Raw genomic sequence first — 14,120 nt, 5'->3', positions numbered from 1 at the left:
TTGGTAGAATGTGCACTAATCTGAGCTGTGTATAGCTTGCAGATAATATATTATAATTTGTTAAACTTTTTATTAATGTCATAGGGTTGTTGGTTTGGAGCTAAAGGTTTCTTAAAGTTCATTGGCTTTGTGCTTTCTCTAGTTCTTCACTGAAAGTTTGGGTGGTCCTTTCAACTCTTACTATATGTTTTGCCAAAAGGTTTGTAAGGCTTTCCTTGACTCCTTCTCTAGTTCTAGTTGGCATCTATATAGTGGGTCTTTGCAACCTGATTGTCATAATTACCTTTCCAAGAATGACAAGATACATCAGTAAAATTAACAGGAACATAATGATTAGGAGTAATAACATTAGAAATTAAGTTTGAAATATTCCTATTAAGGTCCTCTAATTGAGTAGCAATAGTAGAGCTGGATTCTATTTGATGGGTTTACACCTTCCTGTCACTATCACCTTTCTGACATGAGTTTCTAGCAAGGCACTCATAGATGAGCATAATCTAATATGCCATTCCCTTTCCTTCACAGCCATCAATAGCTATATCTATGAGATTTTGGTAAGCCATCATCAATCCCTTATAAAATTTGTCAATGATCATTAAAGGGGCGAAGCCATGGTGTGGGCATTACTTTAATATAAAGCATTATATCTTTCTTAGGCTTTATGTAATGGTTCTTCTAGCAATTAGGAGAAATTAAAGATCTTGTTGTGAAGCTCTTCAATGTGAAATGGTATAAACTCATTATACACTTGCTCTCAAGTAGTAAGGGAGCCTTCAGCCAGGTTCAAAAGCCATTCACTAGCATGATCATGAAGGCAATGCTAAAAGCATTGCATATAGAGATCATCATCACTCAGCTCACTGTGAAGGAGCAAAGAAACAGTGTGGAAGAATTTCTTGATGAATGCAAGGGCATCTTTAGTTGGCCTATTGTGGAATGTTGGAAGGCTATTCAGATGATGAGTCTTGAGCTTATAGTTTCTAGCTTGGGTACTCAACTAGATGGACGAAAGGCCAACATTCACATGAGGAACAGCGATGTCCCTCCATCGAGGTGCAACAACTAGCGCATGATCCTTCATTAGTGTCTCAGTGTTAGTAATTTCCTTTAGAGACTTTGGTTCATTGGAGTTTACTAGTTTAGGTTCCTCTTGATTTTTCTCTTGCCTCTTTTTTTCTTATTGGTCTTTCACAATCATTCAATTTCTTTATTAGCAGAAGTCAATTCAACTTCAAAGGATTTCTTAAAGTGTCTAGTTTGCGTAAGAAAGCCAATGAAAATAAAGAAAAAAATATAAAAGAAAATGACAAAGAAATAACAAAAGTTATATATCTTCTTCGATAGCAATGCCAAAAACTTGATTGTTCGCAAGTATACGAGATCGATAAAGTAATAAATCTGAAGTATTTCAGGTCAAACCTAAAGAAAGATAGTGATCTTTATTATTTAAGAAAGCAAATAAGGATTTTTTTTTTAAAAATATTTAATAATTTATTAAAAGCAAATAAATGAGAACAGCAGTAAAAGTAATGAACTAACTAATCAGACAAGCACAAGGGATTAAGATTCACCTACTAGGATGGATTATCCAAATTCAGTTCATTATCTTCCCTTCTTTTATAGTGATAACCATTTCTAAGGTGTCCTAATTACCTTCAGTATATTAAGATGTATGTAATTAGAGTTAAATCTAACTCTTACTAAATTCTACTCTCTAACTAAATCATGAAGCTACGATCTAAACCACTACAAACTCCTAAATTATTTCTAATTAGTTATTTGTGTCTATCTCTCTAAGCTTAGATAAGTTTTTCACCTTTCAATTCATGAAACTACCAATAGACAAATTATATACTAGCCAATATATAAATAGTAATTAAAATTAAAAAGATAAATATAAAAGCAAACATAAGTTTCATAGAGAAAATTCAACGTTCAAAGAGAAAAATAATAAAAACTAAATAAAGAATAAAATTCATCCCAATCAAGCTACTTCCTACCTTGACTAGGAGTTTGGCAAGAACTTATAGATTCAAAACTACAATTCTAGATAAAAGACATAGAAAGAATCTAAAGAAGAAGAGAAGAGAGAAAGCTCCCAGCTCGAAAGACTCATTCGAACTTTGCAGTATGCCTCTTAGCCTTCAGAGATGAGATTAAATTGTTGAGAGACTTTTGGGAGGTTTATTTATAATAAATTTGACCTCCATAGGCTTAGAATTCATCCAAATCATGCTTTATCCCATTAGATATGATTATAAATGATTTAAAATGATTTAAAATATAATTTTTGTAATTTTTTTCCTTTTGTCTGCTTGTGGACATACACTCTGCCCTTGGTTGTGCATTTCTTCCGCGTTGAAATTTCTAGAATTGAATTCACGTTTTAGGGCTTTTTTCATATTATTTTTGTCTCTTTTTCCTAAAAATGCACCAAAATCTCCAAATGAGAAATTTTATTTAATCTATTCTTGAATCCACGCATTAAATAATCGTTATAAGAGAAAAATAGTATATATAAATATGCTTAAAATACCCCTTTATCCTTTGTGCAAAAAAATTTTGAATACTAATTCATCCTCCACTTAGGTGCCAACCTTATTCACCAAAATTGGACCTTGGAAACTAGTAGCTTATAATTAGTTTAACTAATTTTTCTATTAGAACACGAATGTATCTAATGAATTTAGGTAATCCTTATAGGTTTGGATATCTAGTGTAATTAACTAATTGAGGTAATAATTTGCTTTAATTGGATTAATTAAGATCCTTAGTAATCGAAAGATACTCTAGATTATTCTAGACTCTCGGATCATTAAAACTGAATTTCAAGATAATTAAAACAGGAATGAGAGGGTTAGGAAGAAATTTGGGGATTAACACTTTGGAACACTCTCCTTTTGGTTATCTTAAGCTTATTTGTAGATTGAAATTTATTTTAGGAAAAACAAAACTTTGTTTCCTATAGTTTCATTAGATTTTACTTTTAGACCCTGTAGGTTTTTTCAATGTATTAAGTTCCTATAGAAACTAAAACCACAAAAAAGTGGATACTATAAGGACCTTGAAAACAAAGATTACCCAATCTTTTTAAAACTATAGGAACTAAAAACATTGAAAAAAACTACAAGGATTAAAAGCAAAACCCAATAAAACTTTAAGGATCAAAGGTTATATTTTCCTTTTATTTTAATTGTGAAATTTGAAATTTGATTTTGATGTGAAAATTAATTATTTGGTCCTTGTAGTTTTGACTCAATTGTAACTCAATCCCTAAATTTTGACTCGTTGTAACTCAATTCTTATAGTTTTAACTCAATTGTAACTTAGGCTATGAATTTTGCCCCTTGCAATTGGTGCTTATAGTTTCAACTACTTAAATATTAGTTTCTATATTTTAAAATAAAATTATAAAGATTAAAAATATTTTAAAATTTTAATATTATAATATTTATAAAGACTAAAATGGTTTAGTAATTTTAAATATTAGTAATAGATTTTATACATATTTTTAATTTTTATAATTTTATTTTTTAAAATATAAGGACTAGTAGTTAAGTGATTAAAACTATAGGAACTAAATTATAAAAAGTAAAATTCAAAGACTGAGTTACACTCGAGTCAAATATCAAGGACTGAGTTATAACGAGTTAAAGTTTAAAAATTAAATTACATTTAAGTCAAAACTATAAGGTCCAAATGATTAATTCTCCCTATAACTACCCTTAATTTTATTAGCTTAACTTGAATAAAATCAATTTATTAAATGCTTGGTATTAATTTGCCGTAACTCCTTGTGGGGCGACCTTGACCCGCTGTATTACTGATAGACCCTTGCACTTGCAGGTGCTAAATTTAGGCGCATCACTGGATTTTTTCAATGGTTATGTTTTTATAAGCTTTATTAACGTACAGTAAGCTAACATCGTCAGTGACGTGTTAATAATTGAGATGCGTCAAACAAGTCCATGCGTCAAATTTTGATCCGAGACAGAATTATCACATATGAAGAAAGATCATGGTATATATTATTCTTGTTTAATTAAAAGAAGCCAATCAATCCAAATAATTTAAAGCAGTCCAATCTGAATTTGTCCCATATCAAGGATAGATAATAGGGATCATAGAGCTAGGCTGTATATATTCCCATACACGTATAATAAATAATCAAATATAGGAGGTGATTTTATGATTGTTTGGTCTATCCCTTGTGACTTGGGGGCAGAGTGGGGATGCTTTGTTCGTTCCTAAAGAAGTTGGAAGGATCGACTTGGGTCTTAATTCGAACCAACTTATCGAAGTTGTCCTTGAAATACTGCACCCCATAAACTCTACCTTCTTGGTAGCTGTTATTTCCGTTGTTGTTGATACCTAAGTCAAGATCCTTATAGTTAAAGAATGCTTCTCTAGGGTTCTTGGACACGAATGGAGTCATGTACTCGTGAAGTTTTTCTCATCAACTCTATGTAGTGGTCTGCCACCTCTTTCCCCACCTCATTCCAATTCGCTTGATATTGCACCTATTATTAGACAAACAATATGTAATTGTGTGAGAGGAATTACACGCATACATATATAGGCTTCAAGATTAATTCAAATGAATGATGTTTATTAGGAAGTGATCTATGTCTATTAATTTTGTCCTTAGAGATGTTATTAGTCATGCTCATTACTTTGTAAATTAATGAAGCCCATTTGATGGATAGCACTATTTATATCTTTAATCATCCCCCACCTTACATTAGAGTACGAGGTGAATGATGATTGATTGCTCTCTGTCTACCTAGTTTGTTTTGTTTCTTGTACTGTGTTTTTTTCAGTTCTTGAACGAATTTCATTTTTCAGTCAACAAAATTAATTCAAATGTATATAAATACCTTCCATAGATTCCCAGCACGATGAGGGAAAGGAGTTGCAGTGGCTGGAATCTCAGCCATTCGTCCGCCATAAGGATTGAATTGTACATATGGGTCCTTCAATTCTATCATCTTCTTCCATATCCCTTCCAGCCCTTCTTTGGAAATAGGTTGCTGCACATAGTCAGACTTCATTTTGAAGTGATTAATCAACTGAGTCGTCCTGTCCTAGTAAAATCTCAACCGGCTCTGTAATATTAATGTTTGTCCAAAACATCACTGCTTTAATCCAGCTCGTTTTCTATGCAGTCCAATTGCTTCAAACCCAATTCAGGAAAGCTCTCGTTCATGATAGAGAGGAGCTTTTGGAGTCGCCAAGGAACATGGACATGAATCTAACCCTTATAGTCTTTTGTCCCGTTTTTAGTACCATTCACCACGTCAATATTAGCCCTAATGAAGAGGTCATTATCAATGCTCGAGCCACATGCTCCCACTTGTACAATATATCTGTGGCGTTCTCCTCCAAGGTCTTAGCCACTTGGAAAATCGTGACCACCTCAGGGACTCGAACTAGCTTCAATTTGTACGACACCACAACTCCGAAGCTAGCTCCACCACCACCTCTAATGGCCCAAAATAGATCCTCTCCCATAGATTCTCTATCAAGCAATCTTCCATGAACGTCAACTATTTGCGCATCAATAACATTATCCACAGAGAGACCATATTTTCTCATCAGATTCCAATACCCACCACCACTTATTTGTCCTCCAACACCAACCGTGGGACAAACCCCAGCTGGGAAGCCATGGGTTTTACTCTTCTGAGCTATGTTATAGTAAACTTCACCGAGAATAGCTCCAGCTTGAACAGAAGCCGTCTCAGCATCTATATCAACCTGGATGGATCGGAGATTGCTCATGTCGAGGATGAAGAAGGGGAGTTCAGCTCTGTATGAAACACCCTCGTAATCGTGACCTCCACTTCGGATTTTCATGAGCAGGTTTTGGTTTTGGGCACAAATAACAGCGGCCTGGACGTGGGAGACATGCAAGGCAGTGAGTAAAGGTATGGTTTTGGGGTGTAAGAGTCGTTAAAACGGAGGTTTCTGATGTAGGCTTGTAGTGTGGAAGAGAATAAAGAGGCATTGTTGGGGTGAAAATGGCGGAGGTTATGGGGTGAGACGGATCAGAATTGTTCACGAGGCATGGATCAAAGTGTTGTCAGACGAAGTAGAAGAAGAAGAAGAAGAAGAAGAAGCTGAGGTTTGTGAAGGGAGGAAAACAAGCACGACGAGGGAAAGTAATGAGAGTGGTGATAGTATTGTCGAACGACCCATTGTAGGTTGCATTGGGGTCTCTGCGGCAATCTGCATTGGAATTTAATAATTTATAGAGATTTGTTTGTTGACATATACAAATTACTAGAAGAATAAATGGCAAGATAATTTATAAGCTACCTCCAAATTGACCAACAATTTTCAAAGCTACACATTGACAACGTAACTCAATTAGTCATTCACCTCTAAATGTGTGAACACTTACGCCATCAGATTCCGGGGAGGTCACTCTGATTTCATGTGCAAAATGTTCTCCCATATCCATATATCATGCCTCTTCTCTATTGCACACTGTTTTCATTATATTCTTCTGTTTTATTCTGAACTTTCCTTCATTAACATTTCATTCTTTAATCAAGTTAGATTCTCTTGTTCATATGAAAATATAAAAGTTTCATTAATGATCACCACATATGTTTAGATTCACCAGGGCCGTGTAAGCCATAATACAGGTGAGGCAATTGCTTGGGCCTCCAAAAAGAAATTCTTAATAATCCTATTATTTATGCATATACATATGTGATTCATATTTATTTTATTATATATTTAATTATAAATAAAAGAGAATAAAAAATAATGATTGTTTTTTTCTATTGAAAAGTTTCAATCATTCTCTATATAACATTAATTATTGACCTAGGAACCCATTATTTACATGAGAAAGAATAGTGATATTCATAATATATTAATTTGCACTATATTAACCTATGTTATATCCCTGTTATGATTTCACTTTTCACTTTCTCCTTTTCTTATTTTAAAGTCTAAAACATTGAAAAATATTAGTATTAAGACTTTTAATAGTTGTAGATCATCAATGCAACACCGTTAAGCTTGATCAAAATCTTGTTTATAATTTATATAATTATTATTAATTTTTACATTAATTATTGATATTATTAGTCTTAACTGTATCCTTTTTGTCAAAAATATATTGACACCCTATATTAATGTTAATATTCACATTTTATTCTAATGTATAAGATGGAGTAGAAGAACTTTGTCAACATTAATTTTCATCTCACGATTGAACTAATTTAGCATTCTAATAGAATTATTTTATTATAAAATTTTAATATATAATTTTATAAAAAATGATGAGTATTTTTTTTAAGTGACAATTGCGCATATTAGGCTTTATTAATAATTTTATCTTAGGTTTCAAAACTTCTTCATATGCCCTGAGAATCACAGCCCAAAACAAATGACCGTAGATTCTATTGACTATTACGTTAAATTAATTAATTAAGTGTCTCCTTTTTCTCTTTTTAATAAGATTATGATAATAACACTAATCTTAGCATTGGGTTGCCTCTCCTTTCATCCGCTCACTTTTCTCTCTTTTTCGTCTACAGATCTCTGAAATAAAAACAATGTCAAAATTTTCAAATAATAATATTTAGCAATGATTATATCATTAGTAGAAAAAATTAATATATATTCAAATTGAAATCATCATTTTTTTCTATTATATGGTAAGAGTGTTCACAAAAGAAAAATTGTAGCTATTTAATAATTTTTATTACTGAACCAGCTAGCCACCAGCTCCGGCGCCGCCGGCATCATTTTCTTAGCACAATGTTTTTTAAATGTAAAAATAAAATATACTTGACTTTCAATTAAGTATATTTAATTACAGTTAGACGCATTCATTATCATTGCTTTATATACCGTCAATTAGGAGTTGCAATTAATATAGTACTCTCTCTCAAATTTTAACACTCATATATATCAATAAAATTTATTAAATATTTTTTTAAAAAATATAAATTTTTAAAAAAATTCTTCATTTAATGCTCCATTTATAAAAAATATTAAAGAAAGAAAACATAATGATAAAGATAATATAAAAAAGTATCATTAATAAAATTTAAATTTTGTCTATCTTATATTTTGGGACACTAAAGGCCTGTTTGGTTTTTGTTCTCATTTTTTATTTTCAAAAACTGTTTTATAATAATGTTTTTAAAATTGTTTTTCAAAAAAATAAAATGAAAATTTGTTTGGTTATCTCAATTAAAAAACATTTTTAAAATTAAAAAAATATTGATAGTTATAGCTATAGACAGACTAATGGTAATTAATAATAAAAATTGATCAAGATAATTATAATTTTTAATAATTAAATATAGTGTATATTTTAAAAACAAGAAAAATAAACAAAAATAACTTGAAGTTGTTTCTATTTTTTTATTTTAAAAACAAATTTGAAAATATTAAATGAAAAACATTTACCCAAACATGTCTTTAAATTTTGTTTGTTTTCAAAAATAAAAAAAATTAAAAAAGAAAACAAGCAAGCCATAAATCTCACTCTAAGAAAGTATCGGAGTATAAGGCACTTTTAACCACTTATTGGAACTTAAGAGAAGTGGTTGAGTCATTAATTGTCTTAAAATAGTATAAACTGTCAATTTTACTTATATTTAAATAAAATATTTTTAAATTTACATTACATTCTTCTTCATAGTTAATGAATTTAAATAAGAATAATATTAAAAAAATATAATTAATACCCCATCAAATACCTTATATATTAAGAACCAAAAATTTTCTAAAAAATACTCTACAATAGAGATACAGGGGGAGTATTACGCATCCCCTTTGCGTTGATTACATTGACAGCTTTATGTTTCATCGCACAAATGTACTGAAATTAAAAAATAAATAATATTTTAAATAAACATGCTTGTTGTGTTAAATAATCAAATATTATTTATGATTATTAGGTGTATGTTCAGTGGAGGAGCTAGGACCCTGAGTAGGGAGTGCGGAATAATTTAATAAAAAATTAATATTTTTTAAAAAATAGTAATAATTATGTTCAGATAAAATTATAATAATATAAATAAATTTATCATCATTTTTCATTTTAAAAAATTATGTTGAATAAGTTGATATAATCTTTTATTATAAATATGTTCTTTATATCTTATTTAAATTATTAAAATATTATATATTTAATAAGTTTTTAAACATAAATATTTCTTATTTAATTTAAAGGGAGAAAAATATTAAAATAGGGAGTACAAAATTATAAATTTTAAATGTCCCACTTATAATTTTTCTTAAAGTGAGGGGTGCATCTGCACCCCCTACCCCAATGTGGCTTCGCCCCTGTGTGTGTTGCGTTCTTTATGTTTTCAAATATGAGAAAAAATTTTATGTATGTTTCTTTATTTTTATTGATGAGCAAACTTATAAATTTTAAAAAACATTAATTACATTTTTCTTAGTTGTCCTTCGTAAAGTTAATGTTTATTTTCATTTGAAAAATTTATTTCACTAATTATAAGGATAATTTACTTGAAAATTTTTAATTTTAGGCATAATTATTATATTTAGAAACTTTCTTAAATTGTATTAATTCACTATTTTCTCTCATACTTAAAAACTGAGGGAGTATTATTTCGCGGACTTTATGAGGAAGGCTTGATGGTTTTGTATTCGTCTCATATTATTATAAATAAAACTTTGTTCATCTTGAGCTCACTTTCACTTTCATACAATAATAACAATAATAAGTATTATCCGATTAAATGAGGTTAGTTGCATAGGCTCTTTGAGAAAGTTTTAAAAATAAATGATAGATTAACATTCCCTTTTTATTATGTATAATATCTGGTGTTAATAAATAAATAAATATATATAGATATATATATATATCAATTATAGTGTTCCTTTTTTCCTTTTTTGGGTGTGGGATTTGTCTCTTCTTTCATCCGCTCATTTTTCTCTCTTTCTCGTCTGTAGATCTCTGAAATAAAAATAATGTCAAGTTTTTGAAATAATAATATTTAGCAATGATTATATCATTACTAGAAAAAAGTAATATTCAAATTTAAATCATCATTATTTCCTATTATATCGTAAGAGTGTTCACAAAAGAAAAATTGTAGCAATTTTCTAATTTTTACTACTGAGCCAGCTAGCCACCAGCTCTGGCGCCGCCGGCTTCATTTTCTTTCCACAGTGTGTTTTTAAATATAAAAATAAAATATTACTTGACTTTCAGTTACAGTCACACGCATTCATTATTTTTGCGTTATATACCGTCAAATTAGGAGCTGTAACTGTTGGCCAAAAAAAGAAAAGAAAAGAAACTGCAATTAATATATATTATTCACTCCATCCTAACTTTTAAAACACTCTCACATATAATAAAATTTATTAAATATATTTATTATTTTAAATAAAAATATAAATTTTTAAAAATATTCTTCATTTAATACTTCATTTATAAAATATTAAAAAAAGAAAACATACATAATAAGAAGTATAATATTAAAAAAAATATTAATGAAATTTTATGTTTTATATTTTGAAATATTACCAAATCTCACCCAAATGTTTTATAATTTAAAACAAAAAAGAGTACAAAGCATTTCTAACCACTTACCAAAACTAAAGAGAGGTGATTGAGTCATTACTTTTATCTTAAAAAAAATAAACTATTAATTTTATTCATATTTAAATGAAATATTTTTAAATTTCAAATTTACATTATATTACCTCTTATATTTAATAAATTTAAATAAAAATAATATTAAACAAATATAATTAATATCTTAAATATCTTATATATTAAAAATTAATTTTTTTTTAAAAAAAATGTTTTATAATAGAAATCGAAAGGAGTCTGGCGTGTCCCTTTCGCACTGATTAGATTGACAACTTTATGTTGCATCGTGCAAATACACTGAAATTAAAAAATAAATATATTTATATAAATACGCTAGTTGTATTAAATAATCAAATAATATTTATGATTATTAGGTGTGTCTCGTACTCCCTCCATTTTTAAATATATAATTATCTTGTAGGTTTTCTGTTTTAAAATATAAAATATTTTTAATTAAATTTTTTTTTCAATAAAAATAGTTATCTAGTGTCACACTAACTCTATTTTTTTTATATTTATTTCTATTAAACACCATTAATAAATATAAAGTCATTTATCAATAGAGATACTTTTAAAAACTAAAATATTTTATATTTTTAAATGTTCAACTCTTTAAAAAATACCTTATATTTTTTAACAGAGGGAGTATGTTTTATTTTTACTAATAAGCAAAACTACATATTTGAAGAAATATTAATCTCACTTTTCTCAGATTATCCTTCATAAATCAATGTTTAGTTTTACTAAATAAATTTATTTCATTAATTATAAGGATAATTTACTTTAATTTTTTTAATTTGAAACATCATTGTTATATTTAACAAACTTTGGTTAAACTGTAGGAATTAACTATTTTCTCCAGTATTTGAAAATTGAGTAATATTTCACGGCCTATGTAAGGTAGGCTTGATAGTTTTGTATCCATCTCATATTATTTATCATTAAAATCTTGTTCATTTTGAGCTCACTTCCATACAACAATAACAATAATAAACCTTATCTTACTAAGAGCAAGACTTATATATTTAGCTTTATATACATAATATATTTATATCCAATAAACTAATAATATGTGAATTTTAATATATTAGTTTAATTAATAAAAAAATTAGTATAGAATAAATAATCTATAAAAAATTCACTCATATTGATTTAAACTAAATACAAGCACATTAAATATATAAAATTAAGTATATAAGTTTCCTCCTTTCACTAAATAGGATCAGCTACATGGGCTTACCGTGATAAAGTTATAAAAATAAAAGATTGATTAACATTATTACTTGTTATTACATATAATATCTCGTGATAATATATGCTCCTTTTATTTAAAAATATAAATATTTTTAATTAAATTTTACCTTCAATAAAGTAATTACTTATTTAAAATAATATTATTTTTTTATATTTACTTTTCAAATGTTTCACTCTGAAATAAATATAAAGTGATTTATTCAATAAAAATATTTTTTAAAAAAGCTAATAATTACACTTGAAAGGTTAAAAATTTCATATATTTTTAAACATTTAACCCTCTTAAAATATTTTTTAATTGATGGGGTGTGTGTGTGTGTGTGTGTGTGTGTGTGTGTGTGTGTGTGTGTGTGTGTGTGTGTGTGTGTGTGTGTGTGTGTGTGTGTGTGTGTGTGATTTAGTTGCCAATTGCCCTGAGGTATACCGTTGAATATCCATGCATGGGTTGGCTTCGTGCATATTCATGGGAAGGCACATGTGTGTGTAATTTAGTTGCTAATTGCCCTGAGGTATACCGTTGAATATCCATGCATGGGTTGGCTTCGTGCATATTCATGGGAAGGCACATGCATCCGCGGAAAAGGGCGTCGTGGTCGTGGTTTAGTTCTACGGTTATTGAACAGTAACTAAACATTATTTTAAAAAAAAATTCTGTCAACAAATATTATCTGTAAAATTTAATTTTTAAAAATTTGTCTTAAAAAAAGTTACCTACAACTTGTCAGTGACAATAATTATTATGACTGACATATTTAAAAATATATATATATATATATATAAATATAGTTTGTTTATGTTGATTTTTAAATTATTTTTATTTATATAATTTTTTAATTACCTTTTATTTCTGACTTCAAATTAATATATATATATATATATTATAATTTTGTTTTCTAGAATTTAAAATTTAGCTTTTTTTAAATTTCTTAGAAATATCACTAATCGTCAATAAACAACCTAATCTTAATCTCACAATAATATTCACCAATGACAAAAAAAAAGTCCCCTTGCATTTGGCTATTATTGCTCTTACATCTGAGAGTGTACGTGAAGAATAAAAGGTTGAGATAGTAGAATAAATGGTTCTCACAACAAATACAGATAATCAAATGAAATTTGGTTCCAGCCAATGTAATCAATGACAAAATCAACAAAGGAAAAAAAATGAAGAAAAACTAACCTCAATTTCCCAATGTCATCCTTAACACTACAAAAAATTTGACTTTCAGTGGCGACAAAAGCCGCCGCTGAAAGATAAAATGTCGCCGCTGAAACGTTTCAGCGGCGACACTTTGTCGCCACAAAGTCGCCGCGAGAGCTGCTGTCGCTGATTCTATCAGCGGCGACAAAAAAAGTTGCCGCTGAATATATACTTTCTGCGGCAACATTATTTGTCGCTAAAGAGATCAAAATGTCGCCGCTGAAACTAGTCGCCATTGAATATCATATATCAGCGGCGAAATGTAGTCGCCGCTGATTATTATTTTCTGCGGCGACCCGTTGTCGCTGCTGAAAGTTCATTTAGCGGCGATTACATGTAGTCGCCGCTGATTATTATTTTCTGCAGCGACTCATTGTCGTCGCTAAAAGTTCATTCAGCGGCAACGCTGATTATTATTTTCTCATTTGCTGATAATTGTTACATTCAGCGGCAACCTTAAAAGTCGTCGCTGAAACCTTTTTTTTTTTGTAAAATAAAATTACTCAAATGGAGACATTGTATGATAAATAATTATATACATTGTTATTAAGAAAATTTTAAAATTGGACATTAGAGGATTAAATGAAAATAAAAATTGCAATGTAAAGCATTTAATGTAAGTGTTTTACAGTTTCTATTTTGTGTTGAAAATGTCAATGATCAAACGAGGGACCAAATGTTTATTAATTATAAACTAAGATTGTTGGGTTCCAATCTCCAAGAAGGTATGATTCAATGCAATATTAGAAACATACTATGGATAAAGAATCTAAAACATTAAAGCAAGTTCAAAAGACCTCAAAGTTTGAAGTTTAATAAGCATTTGCATTGGAAGAAAATGTACCCAAAAAACAATGATGGTAAATGGGAAAGAGGACCCACTAATTAGGCTTCAAACTTTGTCTAAGTCAAATAATTAACAAGTTTATGGAACAACTGAAGGAGTTGATGTAGATGTAGGTGCCTCTTGATGTTGTTCCTGTGAAGAAAAAGTTAAAGTTTATCATGTCAAAATCAAATTATTTTTATTAACGAGAAACATTTTAGATACAAGAACATAAAGAG

General features: G+C 29.0%; 1 pseudogene; it reads right to left on the bottom strand.

Moving 5' to 3' along the window:
• Nucleotides 1-4,201: 4,201 nt before the first annotated feature.
• Nucleotides 4,202-6,457, bottom strand: LOC129313957 (berberine bridge enzyme-like 8; annotated as a pseudogene).
• Between the last annotated feature and the right edge of the window lie 7,663 nt (nt 6,458-14,120).

Source organism: Prosopis cineraria, unplaced genomic scaffold (assembly GCF_029017545.1).
Source record: "Prosopis cineraria cultivar Desert tree isolate PC_DT_omini unplaced genomic scaffold, ASM2901754v1 PC6, whole genome shotgun sequence".
NCBI lineage: Eukaryota > Viridiplantae > Streptophyta > Magnoliopsida > Fabales > Fabaceae > Prosopis > Prosopis cineraria.
Note: the sequence above shows the minus strand (reverse complement) of the source record. Positions and strands in the feature narration are given on the sequence as shown.